At 37.0% G+C, this 20,182-nt stretch overlaps 1 protein-coding gene across 1 annotated transcript in view; it reads right to left on the minus strand.

Moving 5' to 3' along the window:
• MBOAT2 (membrane bound O-acyltransferase domain containing 2) overlaps nt 1–20,144 on the minus strand; it is a 95,898-nt gene extending 75,754 nt beyond the window's left edge. Inside the window, exons 1-2 of the mRNA XM_017745003.1 lie at nt 20,035–20,144; nt 2,750–2,895 (exon numbers count right to left, since the gene is read on the minus strand). The gene's annotated coding sequence lies outside the window, so the exon portion shown is untranslated. The remainder of the gene's footprint in view (nt 1–2,749; nt 2,896–20,034) is intronic.
• Between the last annotated feature and the right edge of the window lie 38 nt (nt 20,145–20,182).

A 20,182-nucleotide genomic window follows, 5' to 3' on the forward strand; every position in this document is an offset into this window, starting at 1 on the left:
TTAGTATCAAAGCAGCGCCAGTCAATGGGGAAAAGAGCTGATCTTCAGTAGCTTGCTTTTTTTTCATCCTGGTACCTTAAGTGCCTCAGTACCACACTTACATATGCCCAAGTGACACACTCACCTAATTCGGGATTTTTTTTTTCCCATAAAAAGCAGCCATTATTTTGCTACAGTGATGCTGTTTTCTTTTGGATTATCACCAACAATTTCCTAATTTCACTCCTCCTCTACTTACAAGGAAATGCCTTCAAAGACTTTCAACCAGAAACCCAGTTCTATCCCACTAAAATCCTTCAAAGCCTACACGTGATGAACTAAGGCAAAACAAGTCACTTGGACATGAATTGACTTTGAAAATCTTGACTTTTTATGGACGATCTAATCTGTACATGCTCCCATGCTTCACTCCTAGTTAGCCTCATCTAAGATAGGACTACTAAAATTCAAATATGCATTTTAATATAGTAATTGTCAATTAAGAAAATATTTACTTTCTTATCAGCCAAGTATTAGCAATATTGTGTAGCAAAGACAGGCATTAGTAAATGACAAACTTAAAAGGTTTGCTTCTTATACAGAGAAAGGATACTAAGATATCAAAACCTGAAAGAGGGTGGGTTGGCATGGAGTACCTTATTAGGATTACAGTCACTGAAAACATTTCTCTTTCAGAGCTGTTAACAATAGCAATATGATTGATCTTTGATTCAAACACTCCAAGGGATATATTGAAATACCACATGGAATAGTAACTTTTAGCTATATACACATGGCACATACTCTGGGCCTTTTATGCTGTTTCCTATTATGCCAAGGGAATTACTGCTTCTCTTCCTTTCCTCTACCACCATCACAAGTATTACAAAAGTGACTGAAAACTAACACACTCGAAGATGACAACATAACTACTACTAAATGCCCTTAAAAGGGTGCAGATTCCAAACTACTTCCCACATTTAAATTTGCATGATCTTATCCACAAATCTACGCTTACTAGTAACACTATGTAACAAAACAGTAACAGTTTCCTTCTTGTTATATAGGTTTACAAGACATGTTCTAGCACAATCCAAGAGTCACTGAAGATGTATCACACAGGCTTGTAACCTGTATGCATACTTGATTCCCTGGGGAGTGGAACCAAAAAAAACAAAACCCTCAAAAAACCTGCTTGTATAATATGTACTTAAGCAAAAGGAAAAAGCATTGGCAGAAGCACAACAGAAATACCAATTTCTTAAATAATGTGTACTTTCAACATCTCAAATGATGTTTCGTCATTTTAAAATAATTTTTAGCTCCATAACTGCAAAATAGAAATTAATTGCTAATATAATAGATTTAAGTGTGATCCAAAACAAAGTATAATGTACATTTCTACTATGGCAGAAAACACCTCTTTTTTTTTTTCCAGGGCATATTGCCTGTGAGAGGTTTTCACAAATTTTTATTTATGTCTGTTGGGAGTAAAGATTGTTTTTTTCCAAAATCTCCCATACCCAAAATTCATATATGAATATATTAGTAACTCTTTCTAATTAAAAATTACAATTAATGGTTTCTCCTTCTAATGCAATGGTTACAGAATGTGCTTCTAAGCCCTCAAAAAAGCCCTCACATAGCCCTCCTATCTCTCTTATCATCCTCTTTATTTGTGGTGCTAAGACTGGAAGTCTTTGAGATCAGATCATTCTCTCAAAGCAGAATACCATGGCCAAACATTTAAGAAATGGATGGGAGTTGTAGAGTTTTATATGAAAGTAAATTGTGCATGTAAAGCTAAAGAATAAAGGTTACTGATTTCTTTTCCTAAAATTTACAAACAATATATATCAATTAATGTTGAGAGGTCTCTGCAACATGCCAGTGTAGAGGCCAACACACTCTGCATGTGCAGAGACAGATGCATGCACACACTGTGTGCATCTTCCCACCTGCACAACAGCTTGATTAATTCCCCCAGCTCAGTAATACTCTATAATAGTCAGCATAAATAAGTCTTTTATACACTTGAAGCTACGTAAGCACCTTGCTTACAATGCAATAAAATGAAACTGGCACTTAAACCATCTTGGGAAGATGTGAGCCATTTAGTATGCCAGTTTTTGAGGAAAAAAAATTTCACCAAACTAAATGCATACCCTTTTCTAACTTTACTAACATTCTGTCTTGCAGCACTGTGAAAAGATCAAGATATGCAAACAGAAGTCACACAAAATATGTGTTTGAAAAACAACCACATCTTACTTTCACATCATTAAAGAAAAAAAAGAAATCATGAAACAGTCTGAAGTCAAAGCCAGCTTCTTTCCAGGTATTTTACACTAGTAGGATATATTTTACAGTTCCAGCCACTCTTCCTAAAAAAAGTCAGATTATATTCAATATTCAGAAAAAGACATTGAGTTATCTCATGCCATGAGTATTTATGGGGAATTAACTTAGCCACCACATCTGTGCTATGCCTCAAGAGACTACTTCTCCAGCAAGTTTACAGAGAAAAAGCAGTACAAGTTAAACAAACTGCACCTGCTTCATCTTCCCCAAACCATAGACAGCCAGTATGCTAGTTACCAGTTTGCAAATAGATTATCTTTCAAAATTTGTGCACCTCATCAGAATATCTAAGCTAATTTCTGTACATTTGTAGCAGCTAAAAACCCTACAGAATTAGGTAATGAGGTTTTTCATAACAAAGAAACAAAAATCTGCAAGTTCCTGAAAAATGAATTTAAGTGCAACTTACCATCCAAAACAAAAAAGTGCAAGATAAAGGCCCAAGAGTGTTGCAACAACATGTCTTATAAATGGGCTAGTTTTGCTTGAATGAAGGTATGTTCGAAACCAAACAGCCGCAAGCAAGGCAAACAGTTGGCACGCTACAAAGTTGACCTGCATAAAAAAAAGAAAAGAAAGATGATCTCACACAAGTGTGTATTAAAAATTAACACAAATATCCACACATTTTCAGCAATTTGCAGAACCTTTGGCTTTGCCATGGCTTTTACCACAGCACGTCAAAGAGCTTCTCCCATGAGTCCCTCCCCAGCTAAAGCACTAACCAATGCTCCCTGAGGAGCTCAGAAGAAAAGATGTATCAAGCACGTGAGGCAATACACACACAAATCAAGAGAAGAAAATGACGTATTTTCCTGTAGATTTTCTAAATACCAAACCACTCTATCAACCATTAAATCACTTCTGTTCTCCCAGTAATGCAAAGATCTGAGCTGTGGTTTTACTTGGTTTTTCAAGTGAGCAGGCCTTGAAGCTATGTATCAGCTCCAAAAAATCACTGACAGATCCCTTGCGTAGCCTGTGCAGAAGCAGGGCTCAATGAAGTGCATTTCAGTGCTATGTAATCAGATAAACAGCCTGGTTGCACACTGCATTTTATTCTTGTACATTCAAGTAGTATAGTTTCAGAAATTCTTCCTCCCTTCAGGCCATTTATTCTAGAAGACAGAAAAATTCTTGCATATTAAATATTTAAAGACATTAGGACACTGGAAGCAAAAGTGGAATTAAATACAACTAAACCACTGAGTAAAAAGAATTGTTCTGATTGTGGCCTGAAAAAAATTTAACAGTAAGGGCACAATAAAGAAAGAAATTCCTCAAATCCAGTAACCACTACTAAAAGTGGCTTAAGCTACAAAAAGCTGGATAAATTACTTTATTTAGAAAATAACATTTCTCGCTTCATAGATTTTATTTTTTGCTCGCACAGAAAACTGCCTAACAATTTTCCATGTCTAATAGTGACATCCCAAGTCATCACAGGCAACAGCTTGGGAACCACTGTTTCAGGTCATAAGCCTTTCAATACAAGAAACTTACACATCCTGCATGCTTGACCCGTCCTCTGCACAACAGTGTTTTAGACAGTTTGATGGCACTTAGCTGAAATACATACTTATCTTAGCACCACAGGGTACAATGACAATACTATTTTTGTGTTCCTGACAGCAGGCCTAATATTAATGTTTGCAGCAACACAGTGCACACTTGCAAACATTAATTCAGCTTGTCCATTCCTTTATCATTTTTCAACCAAGTTTCAGGCTATAACAGGTAAGGGTCAGAGTACGCAAACATGGTCATTTTTGAAGTAGAAATTAAAACAACAACTACAGAATTCTCATTCTTGTAACAACTGAACCACTCAAAACCTGTAATTCCAAGCTAAAACATTAAGTGCTAGCAAGGAAAGAGACTCAGAAGGCAGGGCTGAGCTTTTTAATAGGAGCAGTTCCCTAAATTAAACCATTCCCTAAACCGTCATGTACGCTTTTCCATCCATTCTCTTACTTCCACGTTTCTATTATGCTTTTAACAGTATTTGAAAAATCCTAAATAAATGAGGAGATATTCTTTCAGGGCATAACTTGACCTGTTTTCTCTCCTTTATAAGCAATGATGCAAATGAAACAGAGCAAGGTTTATTACTCAAGATGATTCTATGGATTTAGTGGAAAAGTTTCATACCAAACAGTCAAGTTAAGCAAACCACTGAAAGGGGAACAAACTGATAATGTTTTAGAAAAGAGGGCAAGAAAGAAAAATCAAAGCAAAAAATTATTATTAATTCAGAATCAACATTTGTATGAATATTTATTACAGAAATTATGCTATATATCCCACAAAGCATGTTTCTGACCCAAAGAACTCACACCCTCCAGAGACTAGAAAGCGAAGGGAGACAGAGAAGGTTGCACATTCACAGATACATAGTGAAGTTGAGGTAAAGAAGGGAAATGAGCATGAATACCTGTCCTGAAATGGACACACTTGCATTGCTGGTTTTACTGAAGGCCCAGACATTAGCGCTTTGACTGCTATTTAGATAATAAGATAATACCAACTGGTATCACAGGGTGTCCTTTTTCAGATTACCACTAAAAGCAAGCTAGCAAGGCCAGGGAAAAAGGAAAGTCATCATCTGGCTCCTACTATTACCATGACAAAGGGTAGAAGTGCTTGGCATTTCTGACCTGTATCATCAACTCTATAGGAGCAGACACTAACAAAACAACAAACCTTGAATCTCAAAATTCAGGATGGGCCTGCAGGTTTAGAAATGTGTAAAACCCTCACACAAAACACAAAAAGAAAACCTGAGAAAGGATTCAGCAGGTAGGGAGTGAAAAGGGGGTACCTTTCTTGGTCACTTGCTCTTAGTTTAGCTATTTACTCAAATGATCAAATGTCTATCTGAAAAACCGTAACCCATTAACTAAAAAACGAACAAACAAAACCCCACCCAAAAAAACCCTAAACCAAAATACCTTCCCCAAGAAGAATATTTTGAGAACAGCAATAAAATGCAGGAAAATATACCTTTAGATCAACCCCACAAGCCAACTTCCAGGCATGTGAATTCATTATGTCGGTTTTTCGAACACAAAACGAAGTGACCCAAGCAGCACAAACCTGTTCCAAAAGCCTTCCTCACAAATGAGCCCAAAACTGCCAGTGGGTATTTTTAAAGTGCTCTTCCCAAAAAGTGCACAAACATAGTCATACCTGGAAATCTAAGGCATCACCAAGATGGTCACACACCACCCTGTATTCCTTCTGTACTCTTACCAATCCCATCCTTATCCTTGTCTCACATGCACCAAAATGCAGTTTACAAGCACCAACAGCTCTGCAGAACTTGTAAAGCTCCCAAAGCTTTAAATATATACCTGTAAAACCAAGCTATGCAGCAGTTAAGATTTGAAAGCTATGCAACTTGAGTTTAGCCTTTATACATACCTACTTCTGACTATATTCTTTCTGCTGCTTTATTCTATTTTCCCCAGCAGTATTTCTGATTCATTCAGCAAATGGACAATTGCCCAGTTTTTGCCCTCATCCTATGACCCACTAAATACTTACCATCTTCCTTCTACACTGAATATAAAGCCCTTACATTTCCCCATAGACATGTTTATGCAGCTCTGTCCATAACATGGGAAGACTACACACAATAAATGTAAATTTTGCAATAATTTTATAAGATCAATATTCCTAAAGGTGAATGACTAACACAAAAATTATGAAAGCCCAAAGGGTAAAATAAATACCCACGAACTTTGGTTGCCCAATTTCAGACACTCAGTGCCTAGTTTTTCTGGCAGTACTTTTAACAGAACTTTTATTGGAACTGTGTTTTGAAAATATAAATTCAGCTGCTACTTTGATTATCCAGCATGCCTATAAATCACACCCAAAGTATCTCAAAGTGCAAGAAAGATTGTAGTGATGATTTTAAATTTATTTTTTTCTATTGTTTCCCCAGCTCACAAAAAACCCTGGTTTACTAGTGGTTTGCATTCCAAATAGAGGAGCTCACATGGAAAGAGTTTGTGAGCACTGCTGGACAGTGTTACAGCCACAGGGGTAATCTTCATCTGACACTTATTCTGACTTATGAGCATCTGCTATCACAAGCTATATATTCACTTGGTAAACATCTTGAATACTTGACTTCTTATATTTTAAAAGAATACACAGCATTTCTACAATAAAAATCAAAACTTACCTGTTTGCCATTACCTGTGGCTTTCAGTCCAAAACACTCATTTCTACCACTTGTACTCATTCCTACATGGAAAGAAGTTTATCCCTTGCCAATACTACAGGAAGTAGAATGAGAAACGGACTCTTTGGGCTCCCAAATTCCATGCCATGCACTTCCAGCTCCAGCAGTGAGATAATACATGCATCTACACAGTGTTTTAGTTCAGATCAGACAGGGCTCCTGAAGCCTTCCAGTTATTTGCACTTCCCATGCTTTGGCAAGTGCTGTGCAATGGTGTCTGAATACACAAACCAAATTTCTTTTAAACTAAACTGAATTAGAGTATGTGCTCCAAAGGCAAGTGAACGCTTACCCATGAACTAACCTAGGCAAAAGTAGCATTTCTCAAAATTATTATAGCATCCATGTTGGATCCTCAATGCCAACCACTTCATCCCACAAAAACACTTTTCCTGTACTGCACTACTTGGTTTAGTAAACAATGCCAAAATTTAACATTTAGCCTTTTCCTAACTCCATCTCCCATCTTAAGCCACACTGACCAGTGTGGAATTGACAGACAGCTTCATTGTATCTACACACTGAGACAGATGAAGAACTGAAGATACACAGCTTGCCTTGAAACGGTGACAAAAATTATCTATCTGGCTGCCTAGGAGACAAAAGGAACAGACAGCAAATGAGCAGGAACAAGGACAGAGTTGGACATCACCACCTTGAAAGCTTCCATGAAAACCAGGCACTTAACCAAGCATTGATTTGGTTGGCAAATGTTATATACACAAACTTCAATGCCTGGGAATGGTATACTTGTGTACCTTTTCAAAACTTATGTCAAGCTCTCATAACACTGTAAGTTTGGGCAAAATACAACTTCTAAATACCACATGACTTGGACAGATGTGAGCAGAAAACCCACAAAGAACAAAGACAACATGTTCCCTAAAGCTGTATGATGCATTCTTCAAACCAAATTGTAATGTACCTCCATGCGGTCATAAAACCTGTTCCAATAAGCAGCTTCAATTTTACAGAAGAAATTAAAAAAACAAAAACAACCTAGGATCAATTTAAAGCTGAGACTTCGTAGGGGAAAAAAAAAATCCTGCCACAGAATGGCAAGCTCCACCCTGAGCAGCTATAATTTAGCACATGCATAAGAAAACAAACAGAATTTTTTATTCCTCCTCAGGTACAGGATATCAACAGCTCAGTCAATGAGACTAACACCTCAAAATCTTAGAGAGAGCAATGTGTAATGGAAAGTTATGTGCACATAAGAATAAAAAACATACAACTATAATGTAAATTACCAGCACTAGTTATTCAGCAATGAATAATGCAAGTGTGTGTCAGACATACTAAGCTATTACAGATCCTACTGTGTGTAGCCTAGCAATTTCAAAATTAAATCCACTATTTTGGTTCAAAACTAGTCTGCAATAAAATACAAGCACTGCATTTTATAGGCACAACTCATGCCAAATGTAACAGTAAAACATGAGCACAAATTCAGTTTTAATATTTGGAGTAGCTACATAAAATGCAAATCCATTATATCATTAACTGCATTCAGCTATCTATATAACAAATTTTCCATTTGCATGGCCTCTGCAAAACTCAATGGAAAGTATATAACTTTTTAATACACTTATTTTAGTATTTAAAAAAAATTAAATGTAAATTATGCCATGCTTTTGTAAAAACAAAGTTATTGCTTAGGAAAAAATATTTAAGGAATCAGTTCTTAACATAAAGAAAAAAAAAGAAAAAGGTCACTGTCACAAGGATTTTCATCATCAAGAAGAAATTCTAGCATAACATTGCATTTGAACAGCTGGAAGTCTCCAACTTTACAACACAGACAGCATCTTTAATAAATCATTAAAAAGAAATGTAAGTCCACATTAAAAAGAAATACAGAAGAAAAGTTCTTTCTTCTACAAAACTAATTTCAATATATGCAAATTTTATCCACTAATTCAGATTTTAGGCTAAGCTTCCTCTTCATATCAGCTATATTTTAATATTAAAAGCCACTTGCTGCACTTAAGACCTTCAGAATCCTGCTACTTCACAGCACAGAAGGCATTTGCCTCATTCAGAAAAGCAGCCAAAGCAGAGAGGGAATTTTACTGATACAGATAATTCCTAACTGGATGGCACAAGTTAATCATACAGGCCCACACAGCCTACTGATAATCCACTGAAAAGCAGCAACACGATGGCATGAAGTTTTGCTTACCAGCTGTAGCAAGGTACTGAGAGACACCCAAAGAACAACACTTACAACAAAGGACCTCACAAGAGAAACAGCGGTTTACCAGGTGAAGCACCAAACATAACTCAGGAATGTCTCACTTTATCTGCCAATGACCCACACAAACTCTTTGGAAGTTACCTTGTCTTGCTGCTTCTCTGTTTTCTCATTTTTAACAAATTTTCTGCAATAAGAAGAAAAGTAAGTATTCAAACCTTTAAAATGCAATGAATGCCTGTAGCCTCAATAAAACACTTTGGACAAATTAAAGCTGATGTGGGGGTTTTGTTTGATTATTTTGCTTGGGGTTTGTGTTCTTCTGTGGATTTTTTTGTATGTTTGTTCTAAGTTATTCTTGAAAAAAAAATAAGAAGGTACTTGTGTTCTTATTGCTGATGAATTAGGCTTTGAAAAAAGATTACCCACATAGAAGCAGAAGCACTGAAGCCTACCTGATCATGTGTACAGCCTAAAATAACAAGTTTAAGATGTTTCACAGACAACAGTCAAGAACCTGTGGCTATGACAATTCTGCAGATAGAGATTTAGGAGTACTCCCATTCCCCCTCTTAACCACACCGTGGTACATTTCCTCCCTGGAATTCAATCTCTCTGAGGTGCAAGATGCCAGCACTACTTGTCTCCCTGCCTATAGTAATTTTTGGCCCTCCATTCTACCACAGAAACAAAGTTATCACATATGCTTCCTCCTTCATCTGAAAGGGCCTGTGAGCAAGGTGCACTAAGCAGCATTCCTCTTCTCCCACCTTTAGCTCCTTTTCAACATCTATGGCTATTAGAGAAAAAAAATACTTTTTAGGGAAAAAATAGAATTTAAACTACAAAACCACTTTGAAATGAGTTCTTGCAAGAGCTAGAGGATCAAGACAGAATGATGTACATACACCTTAAGAAGACCTTAAAGCTGAGGCTTTAATGTTTTTTCTAAATCGGTAGGGCTACTCTAGCAGTAACATTTTAAACACAAATTTCTTCAAGCACCATGTTTGTTGACACATACTTGCCAAAAATTGCCAAACCTTATCACAATTAATGAAGCATCAGTTGTGCCTTGTTCCTCAAACGTCATTATTTTCTTGTTCCTGCTCCAAGTTAAGTCAAAACTATTTCCCTTTCCCACCAAAACAATCAGTTGAGGAATGAAAAACATCTACAAGAGTTCACAAAAAGTTGGTTATAACATAGGGGGGGAGTTAATGTTTTCTCCACAACAACCAGACAGCAGCACTGATGGATATTTGCCCGTTGAATTTCTAACCTTCATCAAGCATAAAAACAACTTGTACAATCATCCAATAATTGCCTAATGCCAGACAGCTAAGAACTGAAAAGTGAGAATGACCATTATTTGATACCAATGTCAATTTTCCAACTACTGCCTGAAAGTTGCTCCAATAATATTAAAGGGAGAAAAATTAAAAAAAAGAAAAAAGAAAATAACATTTTCCACAGTAAAGCTGAAAGAAAGCAATTCTATTACAAGGATCAAAATCAAACTCCTTGGTAATTTTCTTCAATTTATTGGGAAATGTCAGGAAGAGGAGTTCAGAGATACTGGCAAAGGTATTTGATAAAGTTGACAGATACTTAAGAGTAGTTCAGAGAACCTTTCTTCTCTGAATGATAGGAAGAAACAAGATTCCTCTTTCAACTGAAAGGATCATAAATCTAGCAAAAATGCTTCCAAAATCATTTTTTATTCAATTAATACTCAGTGCCTTACATGACAAAAATACAACTAATTAACACTCCTGCCCTGAAGTCTCAACCTTGCTTCCTGGGTGAAACATGAAGAAATGGAGGATAAGCAGCAGTGGTTCTTTTGAAATCATGTCAGTATGGGAGATGTTTGTATTACAGCACTATGTTCTTTGTAGCAAAGATTGTATTACTGAGTGTTTAAACAGTATCCAATGTGAAGGGACACATTTTTCAGATGAAAACTCCAAGCACAGCCTTCTAATACCAGCCACTTCCTTCAAGTGCACGCTCTAACCATTTGTGTTAGTCAACATCAACATCACTGACAAATGCTTTTTAATACTGCACACGTATACCTCATCTTCCCATTAATTTATTGGCAGCTGAAAGGACTTACTCATAAGATCCTAAATGGTTTTTTTCCAAGCTGGTTTCAGTCCAAAACATCAAATCCAGTTATGACATAGGTTAGTAATACTATTTCTATTTCCAGTATTAACTCCCTGTTTCCAGTTTGCAATTAAGTATGTTACAGAGAGCAAAGCACATCATGAACAACACGATGTGGGCAATAGTAATCTGGTTTGTGCAATAAATGAGCATCAAATCCAATAAGCTTTTTCAAAGACGACTTACTATATCATTACTCAGAATTACTCTAAGAAAAACTGTGTGACTAAAGATGTAAAATGAAACATCAATGTACACATTTTATAGTGAAAACAACCAAAACTAATTTATTAAGGATAGGAAGATAGTGGCTGAAGGGTGTTCTCTCTGATAGGCTCCTAAGGACTCAGCATTATAGATACTGAGTTGTCAAACATAAAAGCTATTTATTCATGGAAATACCCAATCTAGGATGCAAGTTTGGTTCAGAGGTGAAATAGGAATCCTGGCTTCCGTCTTTTTGCTTGTGTGTTTTGTTTTCTCCTCTCTTCAGAAACAATAAGGACGTAAACCACTTGCTTCTGTCAAGCAAAAACTGGTTTGGCCAGTTAAGGATTGCAGATCTCAGACTACCAGAGAAAAAGAGTTTACAACATCAAAATACCACAGACTGGCATTATGTTGGCAAAACACAGTTCCAAACAAAGACCAACTCAGTTACTGTGCTTTTAAAACCATGGGTTTTTATCACACACTCACAGTGCACATGCACACAGTGGGATGAACTCAAAATCTCTACTCTGTCACATGTATCAGCAGTACAATGATAACAAAATCAGCTGGAAAATAAACTAACACAATTTGAAGTATTAGAAAGCAGGCATTCTTTATTACAGTGCTGGACACTTTCAGAGGATATTTCCTTTAATCAAATGTGTGTCATGAAACTACAACAGGGTATTTATTCCATCATGATCATACATATTCATTACAGAGTACTTCCTAGCTAACACATAAACATCATTTTTCCTAGAACTAATCTGCATGCATCTGCCTCCTACTGGAAGCCCTTTTATGGTCCTAGAGGGTCATCTAAAGGTGTCTCTGGTGGTCATACTCAATGAGTGCCTCAATATTACAGGTGACCTTCCCTTGAACTTTTCTTTGGGCATGTGCTGATACTTCTTGTTACAGAACTTTGCCAAAAGCCCCACTACATTGCTCATTATGTGTTTATCCACTAGCTCTGTATTCCTCATTATGTGTTTATCCACTAGTTCCAGCTATGTTTATCGTCCTGTGTGTCTACTCTTACATTCTTTTATCCTTTTTTTTCCTAGTTAACCTTTAAGCTCCATCTAGCAACTCCAGGGGAACTGAAAATTTCTATTCTTTGTGTTATCTATAAATACAGGGTATTCAAATGTGGATTTGAATGACAAGTTTTTATTTTAACATCCAGAGAACCACTACAGTGTCTGAAATCTTGCAAAAGCTTTACAAGCTACTCACTTTCCTAGGCATTTAAAAATAAAGCAAAATAACCAACATCTATGGAGGTATCCTTCTCAAATGCAACCAGAAACTGACATTTTCTCAATTAATATCTACTTCACTACAATTATATTCTCCTGGTATGTGAGAAACAGAAACACATCTTAAAATAAGCAACAGACATTGAAAGTAAGTCTCTTGTCCACATAACATGCAGAAATCTGGTAACGACAATAGCCATTTCAATCAGCAAGTAGAACAAGTATTCCCCATCTTCAAAATGGTCAGCTTCTCAGTGCTCTCCTTGGGAAGGAAAAAAAATAGGAGGGGGCTTCACTACATTCCCCCTTGAACGAACTACTATCTAACTCAGTCTGTATTCCTCCATGTCTATTATCTTCCTGCTCTTCCCAATTCAGGAAGCATCCCCATCAGATCAGCCAAGCCTCACCTCCAAGCATCACAACAGCAGCCCTTTAAACATCTGCAGTGTGCAGCAATCTGTACAAGTAATGGACACTACTTTGAGATGTTATATCTTTTCAAATTAACTCCATCTTAAATAATAGTTTAGTAACATTTAGAATTATACTTCAATATTAAAATATTTTATCTGACTGCTTACGTTCAATTCCATTACAGAAAACAATTTGCTAATGTATTCTATGGGTAGACCTTCTACAATCATAGCCATCACTGAACTTCTAAAATTCCTGCAGACCTGTGATGACCTCAAATTCTTTCTAGCCTTTCCACCATGAAGACTAAAACCCAATTCATTATAGTCTGGGCCTTCAGTCCACTTTTTCAATGACATGCTTAGTCAATTGAATAATTTGGGTTTTATGTATGTGTGCATTTATATATATATGTAAGATTGAGAGGAAGCAGTAGAATCAAGAGCATTACTCAGCCAAAAGGCAGGTCAGAAAGGTTAAGAATTATCTATACAGGTGGCATTACAGTATAGAATATACCACTGTAGTTATACAACCAGTATGCTCACAAGCCACATTTCAGAGTAAGAACAACTTCTGCAGCTTAGGTCACTTTAACTGGAAATCGAAGACCAAAATCCCAGCTACAGAAAATCACACCATTACAGCCAAACCAAAATAAAGACCAAAATCCCAGCGACAGAAAATCACACCATTACAGCCAAACCAAAATAGCTTCCTCACCTTTGGATATATTATTCTAGAATAAAAGGCAGAGCTATGGAAGTTTTCCTTTGCAAAAGATGGCTTAGCTACGAGAACGATCACTTAAAACAAGTAGGCATAACTAGCACTTATCTAAATTTGCAGACAAATTGAAATTCTCAAACAGATCTGTTCACTTGAACAAGTGCTAAAAGACTAGCAATGTTGATTCAACTGATGTTGAATTTGAAGTACTTCCCAAAGTAAAGAAGGAAAATGAAATATCCATACCAAAGAGTTACATCAACTTTCCTTGTAACACAAATACTGTGAAGATGCACGCATCAAGCAAACAGATTTTCACTTGGGTAAATGTAGTTGTTCTCATTTTTCAGGAGAAAATAAAACTCCAGTCTGGACTCCCTCATTCAAGGAAAACAAGTAAAAAAAAAAAAAAAGGGCAACTGTTACTCAGGAAAAGTGCACATTAGTCAAAATAATAAATGTGAAGAAAGTATTCTGTAATCAAGGCTGCAAAGGATGTATCACAGTGCTTCATTAGGTCAACATGGGAACAGGCAAACAGGAGTTAGAAGTCAACAAATGTCAGGGCGACTGAATGATAAAGATGACTCATCTATTTCAGTTGTATTGGTTTTCAGAACTCTTGCATGAAGTCAGCACAGTACTCAAGAAAAAGCCCACAGAGACAAAAGATCAACATAGATGTGGTATAACAGATTTACAGCAGAAACCCTTCAGAAACAGAAAGCAACACAGTGATAACCATGTACTCAGTAAAAAGTGACTCTTGTTACCTTCCTAATGCCTTACTATTTTTTCTTTATTAGACTTTTCTTTAAGCACTCCACTATTTCTTTTCAACATTCCTGAACTGCAGTATTTTCATAGCAACTTCTGAACCCCATTTTGGATTCAGATATGAGTTGTACTGTCATGAGCACAGGTAAGTGTTCACACTTACACCACCTCAATGACTTGCCTAAGGATGTGAAAAACAATGTGACAAAATAAAACAGTTGACTATAAGCTGTTCAGGTAAAGAGTGTTTAGTTTAGATGATTACTGTAGAAACCTTAGGTGTAACTATATTTGAGTTTTTCCACTGCTTTGCAAAAAACTGGAGAAAACATACCCAGTATGAAAGTGTGTGAGAGAACAAAATTCACCGCTGCTTCTGTAAAAACTAAAGAATTAAAGCAGCTATGTAATTTACATCCTCACAACAATATTCATGAACCTGAATTAAAGAGATGTATTACTTTCTTGCACTAAATCTTTCTATCGCTTAATAAACGGCCCATCTTTTCTAACACTGTAACCAGTGTTTGCTTTCTTTTCCAACTCTGTTCATGACAGATTTCACCCCTTCCTTCAAGACAGTCAGTTTCTCTTGTCAATTTTTTCTCTTATCCCAACAGTTTCATCCTTCTCTACGTATTTTTCATTGCAAAGTCTTTACCTATTGTTTGTTGAGTAAGTCAACACCTAACCACTAATAGTAAGACCTGGGAAAGGTGTCACTGCAGACAACCCTTCTGATGATATATTCCCTCCCCTCCCATAGTTCAAAGGGAAGTTAAGAAACCATTAAAAACTTGGCTAGCAAATCCAAACAATTCAAAACATCCAGTCACTGAGAAGAGCACATACAGAATGAAGAACAGAACTTTATTTCCAGCTTCTTTTCACCCACTACAGTCTCCATCTATCATCATAGAAGATCATGCTTTGTCATCCACCCTTCATTCTCCTGACTGCTGCTAGCAGCACATAAGGAAAGTACAGGGCAAAGTAGGGGCACAACTTGCTTATCCTACCACTCCCTTACCTTCAGTGTTTGCATTTTACACACCCGTGAATGCTAATTTTACTCACATCTACTACTTGTAAGTTTCCTGGGTCACATCTGAAAAACCAGTAACAAGCTGCTCTGTGTTCCACAACCATACACAAAGGCCTAAGAATCAACGATGAAAGAAGGAAACTTGGGACACTATTCTTTTTTCTAGTTTGATAATGCTTCAGTCAAGTGTTAGGCCATCTAAATTCTGGACAGTTATACAGGACAAACATTTTGATATCCATTCCATGTTTAGACAAAAAGGTTTTTATCAGACTAAAACATTTCAGCCCTCAGGAGGCTATGTTGGCAGAAAGCAAGGGATGATAAGGCATCGCTAATGCTCAAAATTTTGTGAAATAACAGATCGACTAGGATACATACTCAGATGTACCCTGTAGGCAAATCAGGCACATAATGCTTCACAGCAAAATCCCCTACACCACCTCCAAGCCTTGCCTTTTCCCCAAACTACAGCTGCGCTCATCTCTGAGGCATCAAAATAAAGGAGAAAAAAATTGTTAAATTGCTTTCTTACATCATATGCATGTAAGAAATAAATATTTCATAGATATATACAAGGAAAAAATTCCTGCCCACTCTCCTTGAGGGCTTAAAGGTGAAACACAGGCTCAACATACGTCAGTGCTTTTATGTGGAACCAAGTGTGTTAAGGGAATGATGAAAGCAACTTGGTTAACACTCTGCACAAGGAAGGGCATGCAGAAAATTATGTAAAGCCAGCAAACTGGCTTATAATCACTAAATGAAGGAAGTTTGTGTAGTTTATACAATTCATGTTTAGGAGGATTTGAATTTTTATGTCTATTCCTAATAAAAAAAGGTCAGTTTAGATTCTTTGAAGATTGATGGCATTCATGTAGAAAATTGTATTTATTCTACACAAATGAGCAGACTTAACAAAACAAAAGCTAAAACTAGATTGGAAAAAAAACCCAAACCAAAAACAAAGAAAAGTGCGGAAATGCACAGAATTTTCTTTTTTCTTCTCTTGAAAAAACACTGCTTATTTTTACATCCTGGAGTTTAAGTCAAGTGCATAATCATAAGCATGACATTTTATTCTGTCCACATATCTTCATAGAACTACACTGTTAGCAGTTGGAGCCACATTCTTCCTTTTCTTATCTAGAAGATAATCACTGAAGCTCAGACTGATAATCAGTTCAGACTGTATTTCAGGATCTCAAGATCAATCTCTTAGACAACTCATGTAAAAAGCTGATGTTCACATATTGTCATAGCCAGTCTCCTATCTCCCCTGCTCAACTATTCCTCTACTACAAATTATCTATTTCTATAACAAATGAAGGGCAGTAATAACCTCTATGATTTCTGTCCATCTTCAGTAAAAAAATTTTGCTCCCTCTGGTGGAAGCAGTGAAAGCAATGATAATTCTCTGAACTCTCCTAGCCCCACAGAGACCAAAAAGAAAGCTTTGCTCTCCTAGAATCATTGTCACAGCAAATTTAAATCTTTCCAATTTAATGACAAGTAAGCTGACACATCAACATGGTAAGTCACTTATCAATAGAAAATCAGCAAGGTAGTGATAGAATTAGACACAGACCAAGGTCCAACACATTATTTGTCAGGCTTCACCTTAGAGAAAGAAGGAAGAAGCAGAGGCACAAATATGACATGCAAACAGGGAAAATACAAGGCTAGGTAAGAGATATAACTACAATAAAATAATTCAGGTTACAGCCTCAATGCATTATGCAACATGTGACACTCTAGCAGCCAAGTTTTTATGATAAACCTTCCCATACTTCTCTTGGGAAGTTGTCCAGGTGGGAAGGACATGGCTACTTGGATTCCTTCTCTCCCCTGAGAAGACACAAGGAATATGCAGTACATTAATATTTATTCACTCATTCATTAACTTTAAGGACCTAATGTGCCACAGCTGTCAACAGAATGCTTCCTTTGCTGAGCAGCCAACTTACGTTCTCCAAGACATGAAAAGAAACAGTTTTTACGCGGCTTTTCACTCCCAAGAACTAATTTTTTTTTCCTACTACAAAATACAGAGAAAGGCAAGTTTGCTGTAGGCTCTTGCTCACACCAAGCATCTTCTTCCCTTTCACCAAATGACTGAAAATAACAACAGAAAAACTGGCCCAAGAAGCCTATAAAGAACACATTAACTTTTCCAAGTAGCTGTTTCGGTAAACTTGGTGCAAGACAAAACGAGACCCAAAGGAAGTGTTAACACAGCAACAAGTTACTGCACAATACCTTGTTGGGGGATACACACACAAGCAGAAAACAAGTTCTTCTCCATTCCTTTAGCTACCTAGTACACTAGTTCCAAGAAAAAATGTCTAGGAACAGCAAATTGTTAAAGCAACAAAGCTTTTCTTTTTGCAACACAGTTGGGCACATGGAGGAGACTGCTGTGTCAAATGGCTCTGATGCAGCTCATCCTCCATCTTTGCACTGATCTCCAACCACGATATAACCAACACTGTTCTCAAATCTCTATCTCTAGTTCTGCCAAGCATTAAGTAAAAAAGTAACCAATTTCTCACACTTGATCCACAGAGAGATGTGGATCTGATTGATTAATCTTAGAGATAGCAACGTCACCTTGAATTTAAATTTCTACTTCCATCCACTGCCAAATAGACAAGGTTCTCAATTCACTGGTTTGAACACCAGAGTAAGGCAACATGGACACATGCTACCTCAATTTCTCTTCCAAGAGGTACATGCCTTAGCAGGATAATTAGATAGCAATGGGTTAAACCTAAACCACAATTTAAGCAACATTTTGGGTAAAGATTAGTATCTACTTGTGGTCAAAACTGAAACTTGAGTGGAGGAAAAAAAAACACCCTACTGATCTCCAGCAGTTCTGAGTGCTGGTATTACACCAGAGCACCTATTTCAAGCAGCTTCTATATTGGTATGACTGTAGTCATAGTACGGATTTGGAGCAAGTAGTAGAAACAATGTACGAATCAAAAAAACTTCATTCTTCTATTATTTTTTCAAAGTAGTGCCACATTTTCATTCTGAATACACCTATAGTATCACCAAATGTCATGCATAATCTTTGAGCAAACACACCAAAGAGTATCAGCACTTTCTTTTTCTTCTCTGCCCCTATTATCTCCTTCACTCCCTTTGATTCGATTACACTGAACACAATTCACATTCTTTCTGTATTACAAACTTACTATCAAGATAAACTCTTGAGCTGAGGTTACAAAAAAATAACTTTGCTTTTTTTTATCAGATTTTTTAATAGATGTGTTCTCCTCAGTGCAGCATAATTTTGAAGCTCTTCGATTCATACTCCAGTTACAACCAGTGCTCTTCATACACAACTGGACCTATACTATGTACAATCCAGTGATGTCCAAAAACAATGTTTGCCTGACTTTCAACTACTTATAACAAATTTTCTAAACTACATATTTAGCCACCCTCCAATGTGATTATTCCCAAAAGCTCCAACAGACCTCAAAGTGTACTTTATAAAAACTCCTTGGCTCTACAGGAACATCTGTTGCAAAACATTTAATACAGGGAAGTTTTCCAGGCTTTAATAAAAAGTAACTTCATTATCATCAAAATGCCATACCTACAATAGTAAAACAATTTTGGTAGTAGCCACACTATGTTGTAAGTGAATTAAATTTATGACTACTAATATGAGTAGATAATTATACACCACCAGCATCATGCCATAAAAAGATGGTCAACTCTAATGTGTTTTACAGTACCCTGTACAAGGCGAACATTTTATGGAAGTAAACACAGGGCACCGGGAAAGAGCAGCTTACAGCCTGCAGGTATGAGGCACCAAGCCACGAGGTGCCATCGATCCCAGCCAGAGGTATCATTGCAAGGGGTGCCCAGTATCCATTCCATCATAGCAAGCTCAATGTCAACTTGCCCGTTTTATGAGTTTTGTAGAAGGTACTTTTTCATATATATCCTTAACCATGGTTCCATTCAAACAAATGGCTGGGGAACAGGAAAAGAAAAAAGAAGAATAAGTGTGTAGCTCAATCATCCAAAACACTTTCACTAGGCATGCTCATTCCTCTGTATTTCATTTCCAGTTACTTCCCTCACCTATTAGGTGTATTTTGTAAAACCAAGCCATCAAAGTCTCTGTTTTCTTTGATGCGTTTCACTCATTACATACATTAATGGAGCCATTAAAAAAAAAAAAAAAATCCTACTATGAAATTTCTTGGTGCTGCAAAATTTATATGAGGAGTTACTTCAGATTACTTTTCTTATGTATCCATAAATACATAAATATTCTGTAGATTTAGGAGGTCTAGACCACTTCCCCCATAAACAAACATTATGGTCCAACTTCAGTGATAAAACTCAGCAAACCTCAATTTCCCAATCTTATTTTGTAATCTTCAGATGCTTCGTGAAGACACCAGGATTAACAGCCTTCAGGAATTTTTATATCACTTGGACAATAGATACCACAGAAACGCTCTGCCTACAAAGTACATACGAATTCCCAGCAGCATTGTGTGTAGCGCACAGTATTATTTAACACCGCGTGTAAACCCCCCTGGCAGGCACATCCAGGCGCAGCGCGCTGTTTTGCATTCGCAATTATTACCCAACCTTTCCAACCCTTGAGCTGATACCGGCCCCGTTCCCAGCTGCGGATCCACATCTGGCCGACGCACGATGCCAACAAGTTGGGGCGAGGCAGGGCCAGGCAGGGCCGGGCAGGACAGGGTGAGATGCGGGCGGGATGCTGGACCAGCCA

The sequence above is a fragment of the Corvus brachyrhynchos genome, unplaced genomic scaffold (genome assembly GCF_000691975.1).
Source record: "Corvus brachyrhynchos isolate BGI_N302 unplaced genomic scaffold, ASM69197v1 scaffold116, whole genome shotgun sequence".
Lineage (NCBI taxonomy): Eukaryota > Metazoa > Chordata > Aves > Passeriformes > Corvidae > Corvus > Corvus brachyrhynchos.